The sequence below is a fragment of the Ictidomys tridecemlineatus genome, chromosome 14 (assembly GCF_052094955.1).
Source record: "Ictidomys tridecemlineatus isolate mIctTri1 chromosome 14, mIctTri1.hap1, whole genome shotgun sequence".
NCBI classification, from domain to species: domain Eukaryota; kingdom Metazoa; phylum Chordata; class Mammalia; order Rodentia; family Sciuridae; genus Ictidomys; species Ictidomys tridecemlineatus.
In genome coordinates, this window is record NC_135490.1 from 62,141,363 (window position 1) to 62,168,626 (window position 27,264).

General features: G+C 47.0%; 1 long non-coding RNA gene across 6 annotated transcripts in view; it reads right to left on the reverse strand.

Moving 5' to 3' along the window:
* LOC144370447 (uncharacterized) overlaps positions 1 to 27,264 on the reverse strand; it is a 42,894-nt gene that overhangs the window by 7,343 nt on the left and 8,287 nt on the right. The window contains exons 2-6 of one of the 6 annotated variants that reach the window (XR_013430418.1): positions 15,780 to 15,933; positions 14,484 to 14,568; positions 9,313 to 9,400; positions 8,290 to 8,579; positions 7,219 to 7,522 (exon numbers count right to left, since the gene is read on the reverse strand). This is a non-coding gene — a long non-coding RNA (uncharacterized LOC144370447). Of the gene's footprint in view, positions 1 to 5,625; positions 5,797 to 7,218; positions 7,523 to 8,289; positions 8,580 to 9,312; positions 9,401 to 14,483; positions 14,569 to 15,779; positions 15,934 to 27,264 lie in introns of those variants that run through there. The other 5 variants (XR_013430421.1, XR_013430419.1, XR_013430417.1 and 2 more) reach the window with 5 other exon arrangements.

A 27,264-nucleotide genomic window follows, 5' to 3' on the forward strand; every position in this document is an offset into this window, starting at 1 on the left:
CTAGACTTTAGTGAAATGTGACCCTATATCAATAGCAGTTATCTGGGGAGGTGATTGCATAGAGGCCTGAAGCCAATGAAACCCATAGTTTCAATGAAGCCACCATATACCCATTAGGGCAGGACAAGAAAGAGGAGATTCACACCAGCAACCTCATTCCCCTGGTGCTGCTAATGCTGGTCAAAACTTGACTCAAGAAGAAAGCATGGAGAGGCCTGGCGCAGTGGCACAAGCCTGTAATGCCATCGGCCCCAAGGCTGAGGCAGGAGGATCGCAAGTTCAAAGCCAGCCTCAGCAACAGTGAGGTGCTAAGCAACTCAGTGAGACCCTGTCTCTAAATAAACTACAAAATAGGGCTGGGGATGTGGCTCAGTGGTCAAGTGCCCCAAGTTCAATCCCGGGTAACCACCCCCCAACCCACCAAAAACAGAAGGTGGCAGCATAGGTGGCTGGGAAATCGGAAGAGTAGAATAGGGTTTGCATTTGACAAAAAAGGAGGTCTGGCTACCTCAGAGTTCCAGCTCTACCTCATAGTCCACATGTTCCCCTCCAATCTCTCTCTCTCTCTCTCTCTCTCTCTCTCTCTCTCTCTCTCTCTCTCTCTCTCTCTCTCTCTCTCCTCTCTCTCTCTCTCTGTCCCCCCCACCCCATTCACCCTTTTCTGTCTTCTCCCTGTCACTCCATCTCAGAAGCCTCATTTATGGGGACTTTAAAGACAGCAGAAACCAGACTTCCTATACTCTTCATCCCAAGGGAATAATGTACGGTCAATGTGACCCAAGAAAAAAGAAAACTGTAAGGTGGGGAAAAGATCACTGTTTTTCAAATGTCAGTACACACCTCTGCAAGACAGCCCAACCCGCAAAGGCGATCGGCGGAGGTGGAGATTTTTCCAGGTCTTGCTTTCAGGAAGCTCATGGGACAAAGCAAATTTTTCTGAAAGAGCCACATGGGTGGGAGTGGATCTCTGCTCTCTGTTCCCACATCCTGGGATGCTCAGAGCCACGGATGACGGGGACACGACAGGGAGAGGGCTGGGGAGGGGGCAGATTTAAGAACTGAAGTGCAGAGGACCTTCAGAAGGACTCCTCTCTCCTCCCTGGAGCAGAATGAACTCAGGGAGAAGGAGACAAGGGGGTGGGGAGAGCGTTCCCAGGCGAAGGAGTCGCTGAGTTAAATTACAGGGGCCTGGGAGGGATGATTAACAACCCTCATGGTTTTCTGCTTCACAGCCATTACTCACTCCAAACCTGGGGCTTCTCGGTTACATAGCCCAGCGCAGGCCGACCATTTTTTCCATTGACTGAAAACACATTCTGACTGAAAACAAACTTTGGATCCCCGAGGCTTGGCAGGCCCTGGGTCCTTCTCCATATTTAATCAACGGGAAGCTAAACACTTTCAATCTGTGATGGCTCATTTGGACGGGGTCTCAGGGCTTTTGCTTGGTGCCAGATATAATAACTCTCCTCTCTCTTTTCTAAGGCCTATTTTATAATTTTGCTGTTTTTCAATGTCAAGCCCATCTTTTGAAGAATTTTTATTGGATTTCCTGCTAGACTTCAACGAGGATTTTTCTTGCTTTGGCAGAAATATCAAGCAGAACAGGGGAAAAACTCAATCATCGTCTTGGAAAGTCGGGATGGTGTGTGCATGGAGAGGGGGGGAGCCCTTTGTCTGTTTGCACACAAACAGGTTTCTAGAAGGCTGGAGCCCCGGTTGCCAGCTTCCAGGGGCCCTCCAACTTCTGATTCATGGGGTGAAAATTGACAGGGCAAGGCGGATGGATGTGGGAAGAGAGGGAAGTTGGAACAGGATGAAGAGAAGAGAGGTGTGAGTGTGTAAGAAAGGCCAAGGGTGGGTAGGGCTCTAGGCAGGTCCAGGTTGCGGCCATGACACGGCCACCTGGGGTCCAGGCCTGGACCATGGCACTGCCAGGCACGCCTATTCAGGCATACTTCGGGGACTATGGGGGACAGGAAGACGCTGCCCCCTTGGAGGACAGAAGGCGAACTCTGCCCCCTTTCTCAACCCCTCAGAGCTCGTAAAACCCCAAGACTGGGAGGGAAGGCCACGCCCCAGAGGTTCCCAAGTTACCAGCCACAGCCAGGGTCTGCACGCCTGCTCAAGGCTACGTTCATATCTTTAATTTTTCTACACAGAGATTATTCCTCAGGGGAAGCAGCTTGCCAGTGAGTGACAGCTTTTGTTTGCTCATGTTTTCCTCTCCTCCCAGAGTCAACTTTCAGAATATACCAGTATGTTCCTTCTCGCTTGACTTTCTTTTCTGTCTTTTTTTTTATTCCCTCCCTGCGGGTGAGGGGGGGAGCATTTCTACAGAATATTATCCAGAGAAGTGGTGCTTTGTCCAACAGTGAGAGAGGGAGGGAGAGCCCTTCCATGTCCTCTTCTTCTGTTGTCTTGGCTTTTATTTGTTAGTGTTAAGAGGTCAGGTGCCGGCTTCATACCTCTTCGGCCACTTCACACCTGCTACGATTAGCTTCACACGATTCACAGAACGTTCTCCCAAGTCATCTCACCTTTTTATTCCCACAACAGTCCTTGGAGATCAAACAGGCAGGTATTGGAGCCATTGTTCTAGAGATGAACGTGTAAGATTCGCAGGCCAAGTGACTTGCCTGAGTCTTGGGAGCAGGAAGTGGTCAAACCCAGGTCTGAATCAAGTTGGGAACTTTTTTCTATTGTGCTATAAAATGTATTTTCTGCAAAGGAGCTCCCTGGCCCCTTTAGTAAGAGCTTTCCCTATGCTAGAGAGCACTCCCCCAAGTAAATTCCCCAAAACAGAATATACTGGGAGTGAAGAAATCAGGGCAATTCTTTACTATATTCACAATTGCTTTCTTTGGGCTCAACTATAGGAGAAGGCTCCCAAGGCACCTAAGCGACTCCTATTCTTTCCACTGCCAGTAGGAAAAAAGACACATGCAGAAGGAGCAAACTAAAGTACTTGTGGAATACCCTCTCAGAGCCCAGTCCTGGACTAGAATATTGTAAGGTTTCATATGAGAAAAAGACACAGGAGGTGGGTGAGACATAGGCTCTAAGGACATTATAGCTGCAAAGGACCTTAGAGATCATCCCTCACAGCCCTTCACTTACCAGTGAGGAGGTGAGACAGAGAGGGAAATAAGAACTCAACAGGGGCAATAAGAGACCATATTCACCTTCATGCTAAAGAGTGTGGTAGAGGCCATCAGTTCATCAGTTGGTCACAAAGAACAAAGTGATCAGGGACATGTTCTAGGAAAAAAATAAAACTTGGTCTCAAACTTGAAGTGTGGGTAAAACTAGGAAGGATGGACAAGAAGAGAAGGACCATCAAAGCAGAAGGAAGAAGGTAGACTTCAGAGTCCAGAGTGTTCGTGGGACTATAAGGAAAGGGGAGGCTGAAAACTTGGTTGAAGCCAGATCATGGAGGACCCTAAGGAAACAGGAAAAGCCATGCAGAGCCAGTGAGAGGTCACTGGAAGGTCAGCATTTTGGCACACGTGGTCACCATGAAGCCCTGCTCCTATAATTTCCCAAACCCCAGAACATTTCCTCCACGCCCACACCTCCCACATCTAAATTCACCCCACGGAAGCCTGTGGGCAGACAGAGGTCTTCACTCGCACTCTGTTTGGAGTCTGGATTGAGCAGCGACCACTGCAGAGTTCACCTGGCCCAGCACTTTCTGGTCATCCTGTCTCCCCCCTGACCCTCCTCTCATTCCCGCAGCTACCACCCCAGTGGTCCCTACGAGTTTCCCCGAATCCAAGGCCCTTGTCCGTGGCCATCCAGGGAGGTGCCAGGCAAGGACTGGTTTGACTAGGCTGAAAAGAGTGAAGAAGCAGAGAAGGGTTGGTAGGACTCACGTGGGAGAACAAGGAAATCAGAGCAGAAAGTCCTCTCCCCAGGACTTCAAAGAAGCTCCAAGACAACGGAAATAAAGAGCAGGAAGCTCTTCAGCCCTCATCTGCAGGACACCAAAGCTGGAGAGGTGAGCACACCTGTGTCCCTGGCCCCCTGCAGCACCCCTGTGGCTTAAGGAGATCCCTCAGCTTTTGCTCCTGCTTACCTTGTGCCTCACTTTACCCATGTGGACCTAAAAACAAAAATTCCTGTCCTCTTCTTGGCGAAGAATCACCAAGACTAGGACAAAGACAAATCAGAACCTCCAGACCCACAATTTCAGAAAAGGGGCATGGTGGTTCTGCACTCAGGCTCATAATGACCACAATAATGTCACTGTGGCTCTGCTTCCAAAAACAAAGCCTGTCCACCCTCGTGAACAGCCCTTTGTTCTCCCAGCAGCTCCAACCTGAAGGAGCAGCACACCTCCCCAGGGTTACCTCAGAAGCCTCCCATCTTCCTCTGCTAAGCAAGCATTCCTGCTCCCCTAACCTGCCAGGCCACTGATCCCACAAGCCCCCCCAACATTACCCTCACTCATTTCCCTCAAAGAAGAAAGACCCACCCCACCCACCTTCAATTCTAGTTCAAGGTCACCAAGAACGAAAGCTTGCCTGCCCAGACAGGCAGCCTCCACCTACCCCTGTCTCGGGCAGTCCCTCTCTCCATCCATCCCTCTCTCCAATTGTCGGCTCTACCCTGCTCCTCCATTGACCTCCAGGTTTTCACAGCCTCCTAGAGCTGCTCTCTTCCCTCTTTTTATTTTATTATCTGTCTTTGTTCCTGCCCCATCCCCCCCCCTTTTTTTTTACCTCCCTCCTTTGCTGTTTGAGGTTAAAAAGCACGCTCTGGTATGCCATAAATTACTTGGCAAGAGTGGATGACAAAAACAAAATGTAATTCAGATTAAAGTCACCCTCCAGCTGAAATGATAGTTTATTAAATAGATGGCCAGGCTGCCGATCAACCTTGCTGGCAACTGGTCCTCCTATATTAATCTTTCTTGGGGTGATTTAGGATCCACCTGGGTCCTCTGAGAAGATTCTCCCATCATTCCCTTCCCATCTCTCTGGATCAGGCTGCTGGGCTTGGCGCAGTTGACAAATTCCCCAAGTAATCCCTCAAAAGATTGGAGAAATGCTCCGAACGCTCCATTAAATTTATTTTCCATGCTTTAAGAGACCCAAAACTATGTCCAATAAATAAGTGTTCCCTGTGATTTACTGAAATGCTCCTCTGATTTAAAGTTATAGGAGGAAAAATATGGAGCCCCTGGGAGCCCAGGACCAGCCTTGCAAGTGAGACCAGATGTGAGATTTCTGGCCGGGGAGAGGAGAAGAAGGGAAAAAAAAAAAAAAAAAAAACAGCCCAACTGGTGGAGGTTTGAAAGTGACAACGTCTGAACCCCGGTTCTCGGCTTTAACATAAAAGGTCCCCAGTTGAGCATTCTTTCTCACAAAATTTATTGTGGTTGTAGTTAGAGGGGGAACCATCAAAAGAGTAATTCTGGCCCTTGTTTTGCAGAGCTCTTTTGATAAATATGATACTTAGAAATATACCTCCCCCTAGACAGAAAAGCCATATAGTTAAAATGAAGTAATCTGTCAGTAAACTCACTAGAATCAAAGCCAAAATGAAACCTGTAAAAGGAGAAGAGAAAAAAAAAAAAAAAAACCTCCACTTAGAAACGCTTGAGTCAAGCAGGGGAGAAGGTGGAGATTAAGAATTGTCCTTTATTCAGATATTTTTATCTACAGAGTTAAAAGCGGAGATTTATTTTTAAAGGGGGCTATTTATGTTCCAATCTTCAACAGATGGGTCTGTGTTCCTGCCTCTCTCCTGCAGCCCAGGCTCAGCAAAAACAGCTTCTCTCTGGAGCTGAAACTTATCCAAAAGGAGGAGGAATTAAAAACTTTGGAAGCAAATGTAACCTTTGGAGCTGCTTGGTAAATATTGGATCTGTTTACTACAGAGGCCCAGATGTGCCAAAACCAAAAAAACAAACAGGAAGGGGGGGAAAGAGCAGATGTGAAGACTAAACTATATATGTGTATATGTTATGTATATATGTTGTGTGTGTGTGTGTGTGTGTGTGTGTGTGTGTACGCACACTGATTCCCAAAGGGCTGGAGAGTTTAGGCTAAGAAAGCTCCCAGTGAGGAGGTGACATCTTCAATGGATTGTCCAAATAGTCCCATCTTTGGAATACCCTTTCTAAGAGGCCCCCTCGACCTGATAAGTCACCTGTTCATAAAATGCCTTGCTCATGCTTAGTAACAATATCTTTAGAGTAGACCCCCTCCTGAAGAAATGACCCCTCGAAGTGTCTTGGTCTTCTCTACTCTTGTATCGACACCAAAAGAAACTAAGCTCCATGGCTCCAGCACTATTGGGCAAGCTACTTTGGCAACACAGGGTTCCAAGCTTCAAGAGCGGTGCGGCCATCCCAGGACAAAGCTCTCCTACTCACCAGCCAGAAGGCGCTGGTCTGGGCTGCTTCCCCAAAGCCTCATCCCAGAAGAGCCTCCTTTGGGACTTCCCCATCTCTGTCCCCAGAACAATGGCTTGGAGAATGGGGAGTCCCCATCTCTGCCATCCCTGATTGAGGGGCAAGAAGAGCTACTTGTTCTTTATCCTGAATTCACATTTCCCCCAGTGCTGAGACAAAAAGCAAGCATAAGACCCATAGTTCGTGTGCGTGTGTGTGTGTGTGTGTGTGTGTAAGAGAATCATAATATCAAACTCAGCTGGGCACAGTGGCCCATACCTATAATCCCAGTGGTTCAGGAGGCTGAGGCAGAAGGATCTCAGGTTCAAGGCCAGGCTCAGCAACTTAGCAAAGCCCTAAGCAATTCAGACAGATCCTGTGTCTAAATAAAATATAAAAAAGAGCTGGGGATGTGGCTCAGTGGTAAAGCGCCCCTGGGTTCAATCCCTGGTACTAAATAAATAAATAAGAGCCTAAAATGACACTGGAAAGGGAGAAGATAAAGCATAAAGGAAAGGTGTCTTGCAAAGGGTTTCCAACATCAGATGACCCCAGATCTGACTCTAGCTCTGTCATTGGACTGCGGTGTGACCTTTCAGCCTTCTGAGACCTGTGGCTTCACCAGCCAGAGACTTAGTTTCTTCATCTCTATGGCCAAGGGCTGAACCGAAGGGCCTCCTGATCCTCTGACTGCCAGCAGCACTCCCTCCCGCAGGCCCGGGCACCTCCCGGCCCTCCCCGGCACCAGTGCTGGTCTGGACAGAGCTGAAGGGTGTGGAGTTTGAGCGGCACCTGTGTTTACACTGTACAATCTGCAGTTTACTGTAATAAAATCATTTAATACAGTCATAATTTTTTTGGCAAGAGGTTGTGTTTATGGTGAGCAAGACGGAGAGGGAATGATTGACTATGACTGATTAAAACGATAAATCAAAACCAAAGGAGGGAGGGACATGAAGAGCACAAAGCCACAGGCAAATCCAATTTAAGTCTCAAGTTTTGCGCCTTTATGGGAACAACTTGGTCTGATGGTGTGCCAGCTCTGGAGGTGAGGGCCTGGGGCCCAAGTGGGAGAGATGGAGGCACAGGATCCGACACCTCGTCTCAGTGGGGCTGATCCTCCTAGGGTAGGGAAATATGGAAACAGCTTGACAAGAACTGGTTTTTCTTGGGCCTCCATATTCACAAAGAATTTAGAAGGATGTTTCAGAATCACTCTGTGTGTGTGTGTGTGTGTGTGTGTGTGTGTGTGTGTGTGCATGTAGGTATGATCATTTGAACATGACCTAGAGGGACTGTTCAGAATCAAAGCTATCCCTCTAATGCAGTACCTGAAATTCCACATAACAAGGATTACCTAAGGTGGCAAACTTCCCTCCTTGAAAACATGGTCCTTCAACAACTAGGCACAGGCTACAAGCTGGACAGGACTAAAGGTAATAAACAATTGTTCACCCGACAAATGATGACCAAATGCTTACGCTGCACTCAGCACCCTCTTAGGCTCCAGCAAGAGAAGAATGAAACAAGAATCCCTGGCCCCCATGGAATCTATATTCTTATGGCATTTACATCCTTATGAATTAAGGGCCACATTCACCTCCAGAAAGAAGCCCCCATGTCAACCGTTCTTTATATTAGAGTGTGCTAAATGCTGTGAGTTCTGAAGGAGGCATCGGAAGGTAGATCATATCAGAACTACAGACCACCAGTTATGTTTTTGAGGTTCATTTACTTGCTATAAAGCACCTCATCCTGGAATAGCTCCTCCTGGTTCTGACTGGCCTCCTTTCTGAGAGAGACTCCACCCCTACTGCTCTGGGCTAGGAGCTGCCCAGTCTAGATTCCTTCACCCTCCATTACCACTTTTACTGGCACAGGTGGCTTACTTGGTGAGCTGGTCCAGATCCTCATCCTTCATCAGGTCACCAAGCCTCCCCAGAATATAGCTGTTGTACTTGTCCACTGGCCATCAAAACCGGACATAAGGGCATGGTGGTGCATGCTGGTAATCCCAGCAACTTGGGAGGCTGAGGCAGAAGGATCTCAGGTTCCAGGCTAGCCTCAGCAACTTAGTAAGGCCCTAAGCAACTTAGTGAGACCTTGTCTCAAAATAGAAAATAAGGGGGGGGGGGCCTAGGGATGTGGCTCAGTGCTTGAGCATCACTGAATTCAATTCCTAAAAAAAAAAAAAAAAAAAATCACAATTTAATATTGGATGTGGGAATTTCAAAAGATACCTCAGTGACAATCACATTCTTCCTCGCTGTTGAGAGCCACAGCCAAAGGGGCCCCAGCAAATTTCCAGCTGCCAGCAAACTTCCAGCTGCCGGCTGATGATTGGCTCACAGCAGCCCCAGCAACATCTAGCTGATTGGCTCCTCTGCGGTGATGCTCATTGGGCTGTTTCCCTGCCCTTTCAGACCACGGAGCTACTCATTGGGGGACTTCTTTGGCTCTGCCCACATGACTCAGCCAATCGGCCTCAAGAGCAGGAGGATTGTGGGAGGTGGAGAGAGGCTTGTGTTGGGGTGAGAGGCTTGTGGGAAGCCGGTGATGGCAGTTGGGCTCTGAGGGTTTTTCCTGAGGAGCTGTTTTGTTTGGCGTGTGTGGTTCTAAAAATAAAGTTAGTTTCTTTTGACAAGTGGCTCCTGAATTGTGCCCAGCCAGACTGCGGCATCTCGCCTCTTACTGCATGTCAGCAGCCTTACCTCTCCCAATGAATGAGATCAATGACACCTAACAACTGGTGACTTCTGTCCTGGCTTTCTCTCCTCTCGGCAAGGTCAAGGAGTCTGAGCTACCTGTCAATCTAAGGTGACCAACCAGTCGTCATGGCAAGAGCTAGAGGGAATTCTTGCTTTGTTTTCAGTTAGAAGCATTCCCCTCTAAGAAGCAAACTTTGGTCTCACATAAGCTTTAGGAAGAAGCATTTTCCCCAACTGGATCACAGCTGGTGAGAGTAATCAGGACGGCTTCTCCTGGTCCAGCACATTGTACCTGTTGGAGACAAACCACATAAGTCACCAACTGAGGGTCTGTGATGCATCCTGGAGGATGTACCTTATCTTCAAAGAGCATCCTCTCCACTGGCACCTGAGCTCTGCCTGTCAAGAAGGTAGTCCCATCTGTTTATCCAGCCAACGTCTTCTGGGTGATGTGATATGTGACCAGTTGACATCACGGTCACATATCCACTGCAACTGTCCTTCACTATAAAGCGGGTCCCTCGGCCCAAGCAGTGTTACACAGAATACCACACTGGGGAATCACCCTCTGCTACCTTCGGATTGTCCTTTCTCATAGAAGACGTTGCTCAACGTCTTGCAAGTGGGTGCTCCCTCCCAAGAATAAACTGATAGTATTAGGGTGGAGGCAGGGTCACCTGTGCGACAACAGCAGAGGACACAGGAGTCTGAGCTACCTGTCCAAACAGCTTACTTGTGTCTTCTGGCACTAGTGCCCGCACACAGGTATCCCACTTCCCTCTTACTTGGGATTGCTCTTGGACCTTGGTGTGTCTGAGAGAAGAGAACTCAGCTCCTGATGGCCAGGTTCTGCCTCTACATGGACCTGGTACCATACCAAGAGCTCTTTTAAGAGGTGAAGACAGCATGGTTTTCTCCAGATCCCTAGGGATCTCTATTGTGTCTGTCCTATTAGGAGAATGGTAACTTTTCACTCCTTAAGTTCCTCTAATGTCATGAAGTCCATCCGTCAGGTCTATAACCCAGGAAGCTGGGATTCTTTTACCTTGAACTTTATGTAGAACCACTTTCTGCCCTGGGTTCCCCTCCAAACTGAAAATCATCCACATCAGTAGGTCAATGGATCAGAGCTGTGATCCCGAATGTGAGGCATCCTGTCTCAAGAGACCTACGAGGTGTTGTGCTTATGTCTTGGTGGTAGAGAATGGAGAGACAATAATCTGTCTTTTAGTTTGAAGGGGATGTCCCAGCATGATCCAGACCACAGGATCCCTTAAAACTTCATTAATATAATGAGCACTGGGATATTTGTTGAGTGTATCTCCCATGGTCTATTGTTGTCTGCATCTTATCAATTCTTCCTGAATACTTGCCATTTCCTATAAGCCCCACTATGCTTATCAAAGTGGCATCATTTCAGTAACCAAGGCAGGCATGGTGGGATGGACTTGTAATCCCAGTGCCTAAGGAGGCTGAGGCAGGAGGATTGTGAGTTTAAGGCTAGCCTCAGCAATTTAGTGAGGCCCTAAGCAATCTAGTAAGACCCTATCTCAAAATTAAAAAGGGCTGTGGATATAGCTCAGTAGTTAAGCACCCCTGGGTTCAATCCCTAGTACAAAAGAAAAAAAAAACAGTGACCAATATGACATTCTATGAAATGTCTAGATGGCCCCAATCCCCTCAGCCATTATTATAACAGAGAGTAAAAGAGCTCATAGAGCCCTAGGCCAGGTCATAAATGTATTCTGTTGCTCACCTCATGTAATGTGTGAACTGCTTTGAGCCCCCTTCTTGTTAGGTAAGGGGGGAAAATGCATTCACCAGATCAATGGCCACATACCCTGTGCCTAAGGCCATGCTAATCTGTCAAGCAATGATACTGCATCTAGAGAAGCAATTGCAAATGGGGTCCCACTTGGTTGAGTGGCAGTTCACAGTCATCCTCCAGGACTCATCTGGGTTTTGTAGGGGCCAGACTGGTGAGCTAAAGGAAGATATGATAAAAACAATAACCCCTGCATCTTTCAGGTCTTTAAAAATAGCACTCGTTTCTGCCATTTCCCTCCCCTTAGGATGCAATATTGGGGGGGAAAGATTCTGAGGCCACTTGTCAATTCCCATTCCAACATGCTAAAGGGAACAAAGTTATGATCCTGCCAAATAGCAAGTCAATTCCAGTTACCCATTCAGGGAACAGGGAAACAATCACTGGATGGGGTAGTGGAGCACTTGGAGGACCCAGTGGATCCATTAGAAACCAAACTTAGTGAGACTGTACTCATCCTTTAATTTCCTGGGTGTCAAGGTCAACTCAAACCCTGTGTCCAAAAGTCATTAGGTATTCTGTTCTCTCCAAATTATGGAGACCCAAGTAGATGGTCATATACCCCCATGAGGAAGAATTGAAGAAATTACGCTATTGTATGTTTGCTCTGGTTTCGCAAGGTCTTTTCCTCTGGAGACCTGGCCTGTCTTTCTGTTGATGGGTCCCAGGTCTAATTACTGGCTCAAGTCTAGGAACCAGGCAAGGAATGATAACTTTCATTACGGTGACTTGTCCCAGTCTCCTGAGTATTCATCCTGAACTTCTTTGGGATATAGAGATTCTGCAGTACCCAAATTACCTTCCCAGCTACATGCCCCCCCCCGCCCCCCCCCCCCCCCGGTACCTTTCTGTATTATGTTCACAGCTCTCTGCAAGTCAGGGCCCCCTCTGAGTTTTGACCCTGCTCCTCATGATGACTGCGCCTACTCTGTTTCTGGCTATTAAGTGACATCACCTGGCCCCTCTTATTCGTGGATTCTACCATCCCTACTGCTATAAGAGAGTAAAATTCTATAACAGAATATCCTATATTGTTAGTCCTAGCCTACAGAGGACAGTCACCACTGAGCTTCTTCATGACACTGGTGTCAAAAATATGGTTCTTATCTCTTTGGTAAGTGTGGGGGGACTCCAGGGTCTCTCTTAGGAGGTAGGCAATCGCGGGATTCAGGCTTGCATGGTAGATCAATATAGCGTACCCGCCTCTGTAAGCCTTTTGAACTCTTCTCACACTGACTGCCATGGGTTTCTAGAACTTCCACTTCACATAGTATTTACACCTTCATTTCTCTAAGCTTTCAAGATTCACTCTGGCAGCAAGCTAGCTCAGTACCAGGGTAGTCTACCTTGTCAAATGGGTAAATCCTAAATAAGAATGCTCCCACATCCTAATTAGAGTAAGTTACACTCCAGGTATACATAAAACACACTCTAATGACATGTATATCTAAAAAGAATTTTAAAAGGTAAAAAATAACGCTCCCATAGCAAAGCAAAATTGAAAAACAAAATTCTCATTCCGTTTATTTTTACAACCTTTGATCTAGCACCCTCAGAATGCAGCCCCACACATATCTCCCAGCTCTGGAGATGCATATGGTCTTGCAAATCACTTGAAATAGTGTCCCTTACCTCCTTGGCAGGCCCAGTGCGGCTATGACCAGTTGTGACTTGTCCCTAGTTACTAGGCTGGTGTCCAGGAAGGAAAAGGACAGTTAAATCCTGAGGGGTATACACTTTCTCTGGCAAGACACAGGCACCTGCACCATCTTCCAGCAAGGGAGGAATGTCAGTCTTTAAGAGGGAAAAGGTTGTCTCTGCAGGTCCAGATGGTTCTGAGAAACCTCAGATTCAGTTTTTAGTGTATCAGCCCAAATGTCCCCATTCCCAATCTCAGGGCCCATTCATTTCCAATTAGCCTGCTTAGTCCTGATTTTAGCATGACTTAGTGGGATTGAGAACTCAGCTTCTCTGTAACTCTGCTATCCTGACATTAAGGTCACAGGCCTAACCCTTACCTCTTTCTGCCCTCCAACTTTAGGCAATAAAATTCTTTTTTTATACTTCCAAGGAGGCCCTTGGTGGTAAGTTGGTGACTAATTACCTTTAGTCTTTTATTTCCTTCTTTAAGACATCAACAGTTATGGTTCCTTAGTCCTTATAATTACTACCCCCCCCCAAAACTCCTCGATTACCTGAGATATTATACCTGCCAGAATATTTCCATCAGTAGCTCACCCTGCCCCACCACCAGGGACAGTTTAAACAAATGGAACCAGGTTCTGTTAGGGCTTCACCTACCACCAGAGTCAGGATCCTCGCTGCACGTTGGCTGGTAGATGATCCGGCTCCCAGATCCCATTTTAATATCTATTTCCTGGCCCCTTTCCCATATCCAATATTATAGGTCCATTTGCCTCCGAAGCAGACTTTGGAATGGAGGTTTGCTTACAGGTGACTTATTGGGAAGTGATTTTGAGAGTAAAGGAATCAGGGTTGGCCTGAAGTTGATCTACAGCCATGTGGCTGCAACAGGAGCCTTAGCCAATTCCACAGAGAGTGCCAGAGCTAGACTGATGTTCGGAGAGGTCCCACATGAACACAGGGGACCAGATCCTTCTAGAGCACATTGAGCAGGCATTGGATAATCAGCTGCCTCTGAGAAGGAGCCAAACCTTGGATGAGACAGAGCCCTTCCATTACAGGCAATGTCTGGGGAGGGTCTAAGTCATGTCTCATCAGTAGCAACACTTCCAGGAGCAAGGAGAACAAGTGTCTTTGTCCCCAGGGGGATCTGGGTCATTCACAATAACATTTCACTACAACCCCCAAAACTGGCCCAATTGTGAAGGTTAAGAAATTTTTGGCCAGTGCCACCCCCACCCCCTGCAACAGCATGCAACAGACTTGTCAAAGAGAACTCTGCTCACAGAACTGACTCATGTGGGCCACGGCTTCATGATACACTGGTCAAGGAAAAGGGGTAGGGAAACAAGGGGTATGCCTCACTTTACTTCTTCTAGGCCACCACAAAACATATTTGCCCACCATCAAATTCATATCTTAAAACCTGATCCTCAAATATGATAGTATTTGGAAAAGGGCCCTCTGGGAGGTGAACAGACTGAGGTGGAGCCATTGTGAATGGGATTAGTGCCCTTATAAAAAGAGACCCAAGAAAGCCTCACACTTTCTGTCATATGAGGACTCAGCAAAAGGATGACCAGAGGACTAGGGTTATAGCTCAGTTGGCAGAGTGCTTGTTTCACATACACAAAGCCCTGGGTTCAATCCCCAGCACCACAAAAAAAAAAAAAAGACCAGGGAGTAGACCCTCATCCAATGGCAATTCTATAGACACCCTGACCTTGGATGCCCCAGCCCCCAGAATTGCTGATGTTTGTTTATGCCACCTGGTCTTTGGTATTTTTATTATAGCATCCTGAATGGACAAGGATGTGTGCAAAGCACGTTTGTCCATAGAAACAATGCTCCATCACTGGTGCTCAGCCTCAAACCGTCACCTAAAATACAGTAGCCAAATATTTACCTGGAATTTGCAAAGCATCCTTAGACTAGGTTCTTCTGCCCAATCGCCCATCAACAAGGAGCAGTCCAGGGAATGAGGAGTGTTGCTGGAGAAAAGAATTGTTGAATGACAGAGATACATACACACACACATACACATACACACACACACACACACACACACACACACATCTATATTCAACAACAGAAGTGGGAGAAGGGTGTGTCCAGGAAATAGGAAAAGAGGATTATATTTGGAGACACTTTATGCAACAATCACTGAACAGACTAGTTCAGTCAAACCCCACAACCCTATTTGGAAAGCATTACTTCTTTGAGAGAGAGAAAAACCAAGACTCAGAGTGGTTAAAGTCTTAGCCAAGGGCACACAGTTACTAAGTAGAAGAGCCTGTATTTCAAGGCAGATCTAACTTCATGCAAAATTCTCTCAAACATGCACACAGATGACTACTGCCTCATCTTCTCCCCCTACCTGGGCTCCAACAGGACTACCCTGAGCCACCTTGGATACACAGCTGTCCATAACTGCCACTTTCAGTATTTTCTCTGCTTTTAAAGGAAGGATGTGTCACTTGTTACCCAATTATATTTGTCATAAGAAAAGTCTGAGAGCTCCACAAAAGCCCAAACGAGCCTTTAATAACTAAAACAACACAGCCAGAACTTCTAATATTATAGACCAGAGCAGTGGGTACTGGGAACTTGAAGAGCCATTGCTTCACGATCTAAAATGGTTTTCCAGATAACAAAAGAGTTTATTTCTTTAAGAAACATAACTTTGTATTAAGCTTCCTACAATTTCCATCCAGACTTTCCTATATCCTTAAATAGGGGTGATAAATTAGAGAGCACTAACTAATGTTTACTTTACAATAATGACTCCCAGGATCACTGAGCTGGACCGTCCCAGGCTGCTGTGCTGTTGAAGTTCCTGTGCTAGCCCTTCAGAGTGTTTCTGCCTCCTCCCCGATGCGGGTCACCTCTCCCTGCTGTCAGTGTGATCTGTCTACCTCAGCCTTTAATGTGTTTTTTCTAAATACAAGAGGCCTGCAAACAAAACAAACAGACCTGCTAGAACTACATGCTACATAATTGTGACTACATTCTAAGCCAGAGGGTCCCTTCCTTGACAAAGCCTGCAGAGGTTCACACTTTGGTCCACGTAAGAACTATTTATCAAGCACCTACTATGTGCCACTATGTGCTGGGGATACAGCAGGAAACAAAAACCAAAAAAAGAAGGCCCCTTCCTTTGTGAAGTTTATGCTGTATTGAGATCAAGAAAAATTGGAGATACCTCTTCTCCGTATGCAAAGGCCACTTTTGCTCACTTTCCAGTTCCTGTGTTTCCCAAGGGTAGGGCGGACAGGACGTTGAATTCCCCGCAGGTGAGGTTACCATCTTGTCAGTACTAAAGACACCCATTGTGCAGTCCTGTTAGTAAAGCAAAGCTGATAGAGAACCATTAGTTCCATAATTCCAGTACACTGTGGATTAAATGGGCCTTGGTAGGCTGGTCTGGGAAGCTAGCCACCATCTGCACCTCTGTTTCTATAAGAAAATATTTTCCAAGTTCTAGACAACTGACTTTGAAATGCACTTTTGGAACAGAACTGATTTGTAAATTTAGAACCTCCTCTACTTCACTATAAAGGCACCCAATAACTAGGACATATTTGACCCAAGGGTTAGAAATGAAAATATCTGGGTACTAGCCAGCACCCCAATTGCTAGAGTGGGTGCTGTAGACCAGTCACTGAAACTCTATGAACATCAGTTCCAACACATATCTGTTGGGTTTCACTAAGACCTATTACATACACAGGAGCTCTGCTGTTTGAAGTGCAACATTTAAAAACAAATACGAAATGTCTTCTTTGATATAATGAGAGCAACTATGAACAGAGCAGGGAGGAAGAGCAGGAAGAAAAGATTAACTTTAAACAGAGACATGAGATGGGAGGGAAAGGGAGAGAAAAGGGAAATTGCATGGAAATGAAGGGAGACCCTCATTGCTATACAAAATTACATATAAGAGGTTGTGAGGGGAATGGGAAAATAAACAAGGAGAGAAATGAATTACAGTAGATGGGGTAGAGAGAGAAGATGTGAGGGAAGGGGAGGGGGATAGTAGGGGATAGGAAAGGTAGCAGAATACAACAGTTACTAATAGGGCATTATGTAAAATCGTGGATGTGTAACCGACGTGATTCTGCAATCTGCATTTGGGGTAAAATTGGGAGTTCATAACCCACTTCAATCTAATGTATGAAATATGATATGTCAAGAGCTTTGTAATGTTGTGAACAACCAATAAAAAATAAAATAAAATAAATTATCAAAAAAAAAGAAAAGAAATAAAAGAATCAATAAAGCCAGACACTGTAGCTCATGCCTCTGATCCCAGTTACTTGGGCGGCTGAGGCAGGAAGATTGCAAGTTCAAAGCCAACCAGGGCAACTTAATGAGACCTGACTCAAAAATTAAAAAGGGTTGGAGATGTAGTTCCGTGATAAAGCACTGGGTTCAGTCCCCAGTACAATAATAATAATTTCTCAAATGAATGAATAGCTCAATGAATGCCATAAGTGAATGAGGAAACTTTGTTTCCATTCTGAATTGAAGAACATTTCCTAGAGGCTTGTTTCTTTTTCCCTGAGGCTTGTGACCCAAAGTCTAAACATTTGGGAAGGAAATAGAATCCTTGTCCCATTCCTGGGGATCCCAACTGAGAACCTGAGCTTCGGAGAGAATCCCAAAGAAAGAGTCGTTTGCACCAGCTCACCGGATAGATTACGAGGGCTGGGAATGGATGCAAATGGCTAAGCAGCGTGGACTTATTTGGTAAAAGGAAGAGAAGGTGGCACTTGAGAGAAAAAAAAAAATCAAACCGAAAAATGAGCTTCACACATCATCACTCCCTTCCTCCCCGGGACCAGGGCCAGCTTCATTCTAGACCTATAAAGGAGACAGCCTTTCCTGCCTTCCCCAGAGGCATGGGGCAGCCCTGTCGGGAGGAGCGTAGCTACTCTGTAATTCTACTGTGCAAGCCTGGATCTCAAGGTCATGTGCTGACCCCAGATGATCTTTCTCCCACCTCCTCCTTCTTCAGGCACCCCACTCCTTGCCCCTGCCCACCCTCATCCCAAGAAGGATGGCTTCAGGGAAAGGCAGGCACACCAAGGTCTTTCTCTGCAAGGACGACATGAATGGGAAACTCAGAGAAGAAAGTCCAGGAGACCTGGGGAGCTGTCGCCATGAGCCCTGGGAAGGAAGATTTATGTCAAGGACCAGGATGTGAACATTCCCATGAATTATCCCTTTGTGCCAAGGTAAATTGGATGGGGAAGAAACGCATGTGAAGGAGGCAAAGCCTGTGCTTGGCTGCGATCCTCACTGCACCTGGGCAAGGAGGCCCTCCCTTAAATTCTCGTAACTTACACAACTACCCGGAGCCGATGACTCTTCCAGGCTTTCCCACATAAGAATAACTAACATGGGTTGAGTACTTCGTAGGCCTGGCGTCTTAACTGTGTTGACTCATTTTACCTTATGAAACCCTGTGAGGTCAGTGCTATAACTCTCTCCCACTTCAGAGATGAATAAATCAAGGCAGGAAGAGGTTGAGTAGCATGTCCATGGTCACACACAGCTCAGAGTGGCACTCTTGCCCACCGTGCCATCCCTGTACTGGACTCACGGAAAGGATAAGGAAACCATGAAATGAGTCAGAATAACTGTGTTCGTCAGCTTTCCATCCCTGTAACAAATACCTGAGACAGTCAACTTATAAACAACAAAAAAAAAAGTTTATTTTGGCTCATCATTTTGTAGATGCCAAACCAGGACTGGTTGGCCCCCAGGAGGGTGAGACCTGTGGTGAGACACCATGCCAGGGTACAAGCTGGTTGCAGACAAAAGCCACTCCCCTCATGGCCAGGAAACAAAAGAAAACAAAAAGGAGGAAGGGGTTGGGTTAGTCTGTTCCCCTTCAAGAACATGCCCCCTGATAACCCAAAAGCCTCCCACTATGTCCTTCAGCTTAAGATTCCACCACCTCCCACAGCACCACCCTGGAGACCAAACCTTGAACACATGGGCTTTGGGGGACATTAAAGATCTAAACTAGAGCAATGACACATCCCCTTTCTCCTTAGAGAAGGACATTTCCAAGCTCCCCAAGTGACATTTGCCCCCACTCAAGAATCAGACGACAGGGATTTTACAAACTAGAAAATGCCCTTCTTGGTCACATAGAGAGACACAATGCCCGCTATAGGTTCTCCATGGCCTCAAGAGAACCAGGAATAAGGGGACCCGAGAGTTCTGACTGATGTTTGTTTCAAACATTCCAGGGGTAACCCCAATACACACTGTGGTATACTTTCTTCCATATTTTTCTATGCATCTATAAATATCCCCATAGATTCATAGACATATATTCTGACATTCTTCCTTATTCGCCTCACATTACCTCAGGACGATTTCCCATCTTTCTGGAAGGCAATGGAGTGTAGTGGTGAAGACCACCACTTGCACTATCAGAAAGCTCGGGTTCAGATCTTGGCTCTAGCACTCTGTGATCTATCAATTCCTTCGTCTTTAGCTCTTTCTTCATTATCAATTTTTTTTTTTAGCTTAACTGAGGTATGATGGACAGATTTCATTGGTTAAAAAAAAATTTCCAAAAATTGATAAATAAGGGGACGGATTGTGAGAGGGAAGACCAGTGTGGGAACCAAGCCATGGGGTTAACTTCTGTGTCCCCAAGGGGGCCCTCCAGCCCCAGTGCCTGGACAAACCTCCATCCTCCAGGTCAAAGGTCAGGCAGGCACTGGGGAGGCTAGTCTGGGAGGCCACAGGCTTGGATCCACACCAAGAGGAGTCTGAATGCCTCCCATTCCCACCGGGGACCCCAGCAACTTTCAAGGCACCCGGGCTTTGGTGTCTCCACTTGCTGTGTCCATCTGAGGACATTGCCACCTTTCAACAGGGTCATTTCTCCCTCAAAGCTGGCCTACTTTTATAAGCATGAGTCTTGTTCCACTGGATGGGGACTGTGTTCCTTTACATGACAGAGAGAATAAACTCTTGGGCCCCCAAGCAGCCGGGGGCTCCCAGGAGCAGAACCAACATTTCCTGAGCCCGGGCTGCGCCTTGGCCACAATGGGATGTGTGTCTGTGCATTTTCATGATCATTTGGCCTAAGAAGCATGGGTACCGCGGAGCTTTCCTAGACCCGCCCTGCACCCCATGTGCAACCTCACAAGGTGGAAAGTGCAGGCCGAGCCAGGGCAGGCTGCACACCTAGCACCCTCGCCAGTGGTGTGGCCTGTCCCGTCCTCTCGCCAGCAGAGAACATCAGCATCTGCCGCCGGCAAAGGAAATTAGGAGGTCTCAAGGTCGGGAGGGGACGGCAGAGTTGTCCAAAGCCATCTGAAAGGAACTGGGGAGCTGGGAGGGGGAGGGCAGAAGAGAGGTGCCCAGGGCACTGAGCACGGTGTGTCTGTGACCCTCGGCAGAGGCTGGCTCCACGTTGATTTCCTCCCAGCAGCGCAGACGTCTACGTGCTACGCATCAAAGTTCTCAATAACATGTACTTCCTGCCAGAGCCCAGAGCCGCCTTCTTTGCCAGCATGAGGGCTCTGGGAGCCCAAGGGTGCCAGGAAGGAAAGAGGCAGAGGGTGGGTGAAGCTGGTAAAGCTTCCCTGAGGGCCACCCAGCCTCCCTGTGACAGGCTCCAGCCCTGCCACCCCTCCTGCCTCCCCAGCCTGCCCCCTCTCCTCTCCCAAGTTGCAGAGGGTGCCCTGGCCACATGCTGGTGGGACTGGTTTTACGGGAATCTGTGAAACTTAGTCCCTATAAGGTGGGATTCCTCCCCCTCTTTATTTTTTCCTTTTCCCACGCTCCCCCCCACCCCACCCCACCCCTTTTTTTTTTCCAGAAACAGGGCCTGTGGCTCCACACCTCTGTTACACATATTGGTTCTGACAGCTCAAATTAATATGTCAGATGCTGCGATCCTCGCTGGCGACAGGCCTTTTGACCCTATCAGCGCAATCTGCTTCCCTGATTGAAAATCTCTGTGCCTCAAATTGATTCAGAGTTTTATAAACATCCTGCAGCCACAATCCAAGAAAGCCACCGAGGAAAAGCCTGGGAGAGCTGCCCTCGCTGGGCTCTGCCCCCACCCCCCACCCCCCGATCAGTGGGGCAGCAGGGCAGGACACACAAAGGGGTTAAAGAAAGGTCCAGCCTGAGCCAAGAGCCCCAGAGACCCCTAGATCATCCGTGCCCCAGGCCTGGAGGGGACAGACCCACACCCACCCTGTCTGTATCTGAAAACACGATTGGAATGATCCAGTGAGAAGGCACCTGATGAGGCAGTGAAAGGTCTGGGTTGTTGAGCTCTGCCATCCACTTCCTGTGTGACCTTGGAAAAGTTCCTTGATCTCTCTGAAATTTAAGGTTTCTCTTAATAAAACGAGGATGATCATAACCATTCACAGTAGCTCAACAGGATTCCTGTCAGGAGGGAAGGCGACGAGGCAGTCTGAGAGCACTGGTTGTCATAGTGCACTGAGGCAACGGATAAAACGAAATTGGTGAAATGTTGATGATCATAGATGCTGGGAGATGGATACACAGGAATCCACTAGGCTCTGTGCTCTCCCCTCTAATTTTGTGTTTTTGAAATTTTCCAAAATACATTTTTTAAATAATAGACATCAACTCATAAAGTGCTTAAGTCTTACTAGTATGTGTGTGTGCCTGTGGGTGTGTTGGTGGGGGTGTGTGTGGACATACCCACAAACAATCAGAGAGTGAGGAACAAGCAGAGCTCTTTGTGTGGGGACGGGTCTGAGAGGTTTCTGCCATGCAGGGCCCGGGCAGGTCCTCCCAAGTTCCTCCACCAGCCCCCCACCACCCTTCCTGAGTCTGGAGCCCGGCCCTTGGCGACAGGAAGGTGACTTCTCCATTGACCGGCTGTCTCCTGAGTAGCACCGTGAGCCCTTGGGGTGCAGGGATGGGAATGCATAGCAGTGACCTCAGTCCCTGGCGCCCAGCAGGGCACACACCGTGGTTAAACAGCTAATCCACTCCTAGAACACACACCCACTCCACTGGCTTTGCAATGCTAGGGCCTCCCTCCAGTCAGTCAACCAGGATGCTTCCAGCACCTTCCACTCTGCTGCCTCCCCTGTAGTGCAGCCTCTTGGGTACGTGACCCCCAGTCAGCCTGAGGACGTGGACGGAGGAGACCACCATCTTCACTAGGACTCCCCAGAAGGAAGGGGAGGCTGTCAGGACTCCATTTTGCTGTGCCTACCAGGAAATTCTCATGGGCTTACACACTTGGAACCTCTGCCTGACCCCAACATCACGCATCTGCTGGCCAGCCCCTCCAGAGCAGATTCCCATGGAGGCAAGAAGCGCAGGCTCTAGGATGCTGGCAATTCTATTCTCCCCACCCTGACAGTGCAACAGAAGGAACACAGAATTCCTTCCCAGTTAGCCAGGTACAGTGGTACCTGCCTGTAATGCCAGCTCCTCTGGACTGAGGCAGGAGGATCACAAGTTCAAAGCCAGCCTGGGCAACTTAGTACGTCCCTGTCCGAAAAGAAAACAAACTTCTCTGAGACCCAAGGGTAACCACCATCCCTCTTGCTATAGTTTCCACCTGGAATGTTTCCAAAGGCCCAAGTGTTAAAGACTTGGTCCCGACTTGTTGCTATTGGGAGGTGGAAGAATCCTTTAAGACGTGAGACCCACTGGATGGTCTTTAAGTGATTGGGAGATGGCCCTCAAAGGGGACTGTGGGAGCCTGGTCTCTTTCCCTCTCTCTTCCACTTCCCAGTCATCAGGTGAGAGGTTTTGCTCCACCCCACACTCCAACCACACCACCAGGACGTACTGCGCCATCACAGGCCCCAAAGCAAGGAATCATCCAATTACAGACCGAAAATTCCAAAACTGAGACAAAACAACCATTTTTTCTTCATAAAGAGATTATCTCAGGTGTTTGCTAGAGTGATGGAAAGCTGACTATGCTTTCAAGAAAGTACCCTGTCACTTGGTACCATCCAGAAAGTTCCAGCTTGGTGGTACATGCCTGTAAACCCAGCTACTGGGGATGCTGAGGCAGGAAAATCACAAGTTCAAGACCAGTCTGGGTCTTTGAGACCCTATCTCAAATAAAAATAAAAGGGGCTGGGGTTGTATGTCAGTGGTAGAGCACTTGGTTAGTATGTGTGAGGCCTTGGGTTCATGCCCAGTACCAAAAAGAAAAAAAAAAAAAAGTATCATTTGATTCATTCCACCCTCCCCTTCTCTCACTGCTCCTATCAGGCTGTGTCTGGTGGGAAACAGGGTGGAGAGGAGAAAGGAAGGAGAACTCAAGTCACACCCATAGTAGGGCCTCATTTGGCCCTGTGACCCATCTGAACCCAGGGGGGAAACTTAGCAATCTCGGCTCTTCAGGCAAGGCCAATGGTCATCATGATGTGGGTCAGCTCCCTCCCACTGACCAGCTCCCTGAGCCTCTGGAGAAATAACAGCCTGAACACAGTCACCTCCCCGCTTTCTTCCCTCCCCTTCCGCTCCCCCACCCCCAGTTGTCACCAATCAAAATGCTTTCCGGCCAGCCTCCTCAAGCATAAGACAAAATACTCACTCCCTGCAAGTTGCCTCTAAACAGACAACGACAAACGGATATGACGTTTGTGTCTTTGAATTCCATCTGTCTAGGGAGCTCTTGGTCTCTCCAGCGCTACCGAACTGGTCCCAGGCATGTTCCGTCCAGGGTAACACAAGGCCTTGGACTCAGATCCTGGCTCCTCCACTCACTAGCATGTGACCTGGGGCAAGTGCCTTAACCATTCTGTGCTTCAGTGTCTGCATCTACAAAGTGGGAATCCTCCGTGGGCCTGTTGCAGGAATGGCTGAGCTGGTATCTCTGAAGCACGAGGAATAGTGGGCAACACCTCATAAATTAGCGTTCTTAGGCCTGGGGCTGGGGCTCAGCGGTGGCACACTTGTCTGGCATGTGTGAGGCACTGGGTTCGATTCTCAGCACCACATATAAATAAATAAAATAAAGGTCTATCAACAACTAACAAATACTTTAAAATTTAGCCTTCTGGCACATTAGCTGCCACCTTCATCGTCTCTGTTCACTAGGAAGCCTTGTCTCTGACTCACTAAAAGCTGATCTTTTTCTTCTCTTCATCCACAAGCAGCTTACTCACCACTTCATTCACCAAGCAGTCTGTTCTCAAAGTCCAAACTGTGTCTCAAAACTAAAATAGGCTGTTTCTTTCCCAAACTCCCTTCTTCAGGCCAGATTCTGGCTCATTCATGGCACCTCGTGACCCCTCAAAACGTTGGATTTTTCCCCTGCACAACCAACAAGATCTCCTTTGTTCATCCATGGGCTCGTATGAATAATGGCCGCCAGTCTGCAAAGCTCTTTTACTGACAATAAACTATTAATCCTTCATGGAGGCTGGGAAATCTAAGGGGTTGGCTTGCGGCCTTTCCTTTCCCACTAGCAGTTGGTAAATGGCAGAGCCAAAGTCGGGCTCCTGGCCTGTCTGCTCCCAGGTCCTCTCTGAACATCACCTGCTCCCAGGAGATGCAGGAGATTATACACCTGAGAAAGAACTAAGGGGAAATGGGTGCTGGAGAAGCTGCCCTCTCCAGTTCCCCAAGGACGGGCATAAAATTGGGAGACTGGCCCCATGGCCTCTGTGTGGAAACTGTGTGTGCACACTGACATTCTGCTGTTGGTGGAAGCAAAGGAGGATTATTATACAATAATTTCTTTCTTAGTAAGGAAAAAAATTAGAATCCTCTGGGACTTTGGGCAAGTCACTTTCTTTTTCGGTCCTAATCAGTTATACATGACAGCAGAATGCATTTTGACACATTGTATACAAATGGAGCACAACTTCTCATTCCTTTGGCTGTACACCTTACAGAGTCACACTGGTGTGCAATCATACATGCACATTGGGTAATAATGTCCGTCTCATTCCACCATCGTTCTCTCCTCCACACACCCTCCCCTCTATCCTCACTTCTCTCTGCATAATCCAAGTTCCTCCATTCTTCCCCATCCCCCACCCCCATTATGGATCAGTATCTGCTTATCAGAAAAAACATTCAGCATTTAGTTCTTTGGGATTGGCTTGTTTCACTTAGCATGATATTCTCTAGCTCCACCCATTTATTTTTTATTTATTTATTTATTTTTTCATTACAATTCTTTTTTTTAATTTTTAATTTTTTATTGTTTAGTTCTCGGCAGACACAACATCTTTGTTGGTATGTGGTGCTGAGGATCGAACCCGGGCCGCACGCATATCAGGCGAGCGCGCTACCGCTTGAGCCACATCCCCAGCCCTACAATTCTTAATACATCTTTATACCACAATTTATCATATCTCTGATAGTATATGAGGTATGTTGACACCAAATTCACATCTTAATACGTGTGCTTTGTTTAATGATGAGGGTTTCCTTTCACCATCCATGCTTTCCCCTTCTCTCTCTCTTTCCCTCCCACCCCTTTTCCCTATCTAGAGGTAATCTTCCTCCCTTGCTCTCCCTCTAGCTCCATCCATTTACCTGCAAATGCCATAATTTCATTCTTCTTTAAGGCTGAGTAATATTCCATTGTATATATGTACCACATTTTCTTTATCCGTTCATCTGTTGAAAGGCACCTAGGTTGGGCCACAGTTTAGCTATTGTGAATTGACCTGCTATAAATACTGATGGGGCTGCATCACTGTAATATGCTGATTTTAAATCTTTGGGGGATAAACTGAGGAATGGGATAGCTGGGTCAAATTGTGTTTCCATTCCAAGTTTTCTGCAGAATCTCCATACTGCTTTCCATAGTGGTTGCACCAATTGCAGTCCCACCAGCACATATGAGTGTGCCTTTTTTCCCATATCCTCGCCAACAATAACTGTTGTTTATATTCTTGATAATGGGCAAGTCACTTTCTTATAAGTAAAAGGTTAGATCAGATGAGTATTAACATCCCTTCCTGCTCTCAAGTTTTTAGATTCTAAGACAATGACTCTCCTATCCACTAGAACTGATAAGAAATTCTAGAACTAGCACATAGTAGGTGCTCAAACAAATGCAGCTTCCTTCCTCTGTTTGGTCCTTTCCAAAAGAGAAAAGTAGGCCAGCACACTGGTGTGGCCAAGATGCCCATCAGGCTCTTCTGAAGGCAGCAGGTGGCCACAATTGTCATGTTAGGAAGAACTGTGCTGTCACCCCACCCCCCCAGCATTCTGCATAAGTTTCCCTTTACTCCACCGGCCTCCAGGAGCAAAGATGCTGGCCTCTACTATCAGACAGAGGCTCCTTCACTCAGTTCACATGGGCTGGGCACAGCAAAAGTGCCAGGCTGAGTCATCAGGCCCAAAAGGGTTTACAGCAGCTTGGGATTTAGTTCTTCTGATCTACTATTCTCATCTAAAAAAAAAAAAATGGAAACAGCAATACCTCCCTCACCCTGCTACACTGTAGAGGAAGTGGAGTAAAATATGGATGTATCTTTGGGCAATCCATAAATGCCAGATACTAAACCTATATTCTTTCCCATCCCTCACAGTCCTCTTCCTTTATGGGGATCCCCCAAATGACCACAGATAATTTTTCCCCTATTACTATTTTTGCTTAGGGTTTATTTTTTCTCATGTGTTAGGGTTGCAATGATGTAAATAAATGTTTAAATTAAAAAAAAAAAACATGGAGCAAAAATCTTAGAATTACATGTTATATGTTCTAAGAAATTATAACATTAGCCAAATCATAGTGTTATATCGTGTGCATGTACAAATATATAACAACGAATCCCACTGTTATGTACAACTATTCTATATCGATAAAAATATGGAAAACGAAAATCAAGAAGTTATGACAGATAAAGGCACTGACCTTCGAAGTCATTGTTATGAGGATTCGATGAATTGATATGTGAAGTACTTAAAACAGTGCTGGTCTCGTGTCAAGTCTAAGTGATTGGCTATTTCTATCATCATCACCATATCCTGGTACATGCCTAGATCCCACCCCAGAAAGAACACCTTGGAAACCAATGACAAGTGGCTGCTTCCGAGAAGGGGGAATGTGACAGGGGACAGGTGTGGAAGCAATTTTTCTCCTTCCTTTTCCATAAAAAAGAAGAATATCCCTTTTTGCCTTTTTACCTTTAAATCACTTGGATATAGTACCTACCAATATTAAAATTTACAAAATTGAAAAAGAATGATAAGCCAGCATACACACAGCCCTGATTCTGTGACAGCCGCATGGCTCTTGGTCCTCTCCAGCCCGGCCCTGTCAGTAGGTCCCAGTCCTTCCTCTCCATCACCAGGTTGGCCATGCTATCAGCTGAGCAACTGACCCAGCACGGTGCCAAGTAACCCCATCCACCAAGTCATTTAACCTTCACATCAACCTTGGGAGCTAGGGAGTATTCATTCCAGCATTTTTTTTTATTATTGGTTCTTCTTAGTTATACATGACAGTAGAGTCCATTTTGATAAAATTATACAAGCCTGGAATATATCTTATTCACAAGAACCCAAGCCAAGGCCTTAGAGATGGTGAGTAACAGAGCAGGGACCCGACTAGGTACGTCTGGGTCATGAAGCTACATGTGGACCATGAACCACCACTGATCCAACCCCTCGCACCCACCCCACTTGCATCCAGCCAGCTGGGCACCATCTGGCGCCTCAAACAAGAAAGAAAAAAA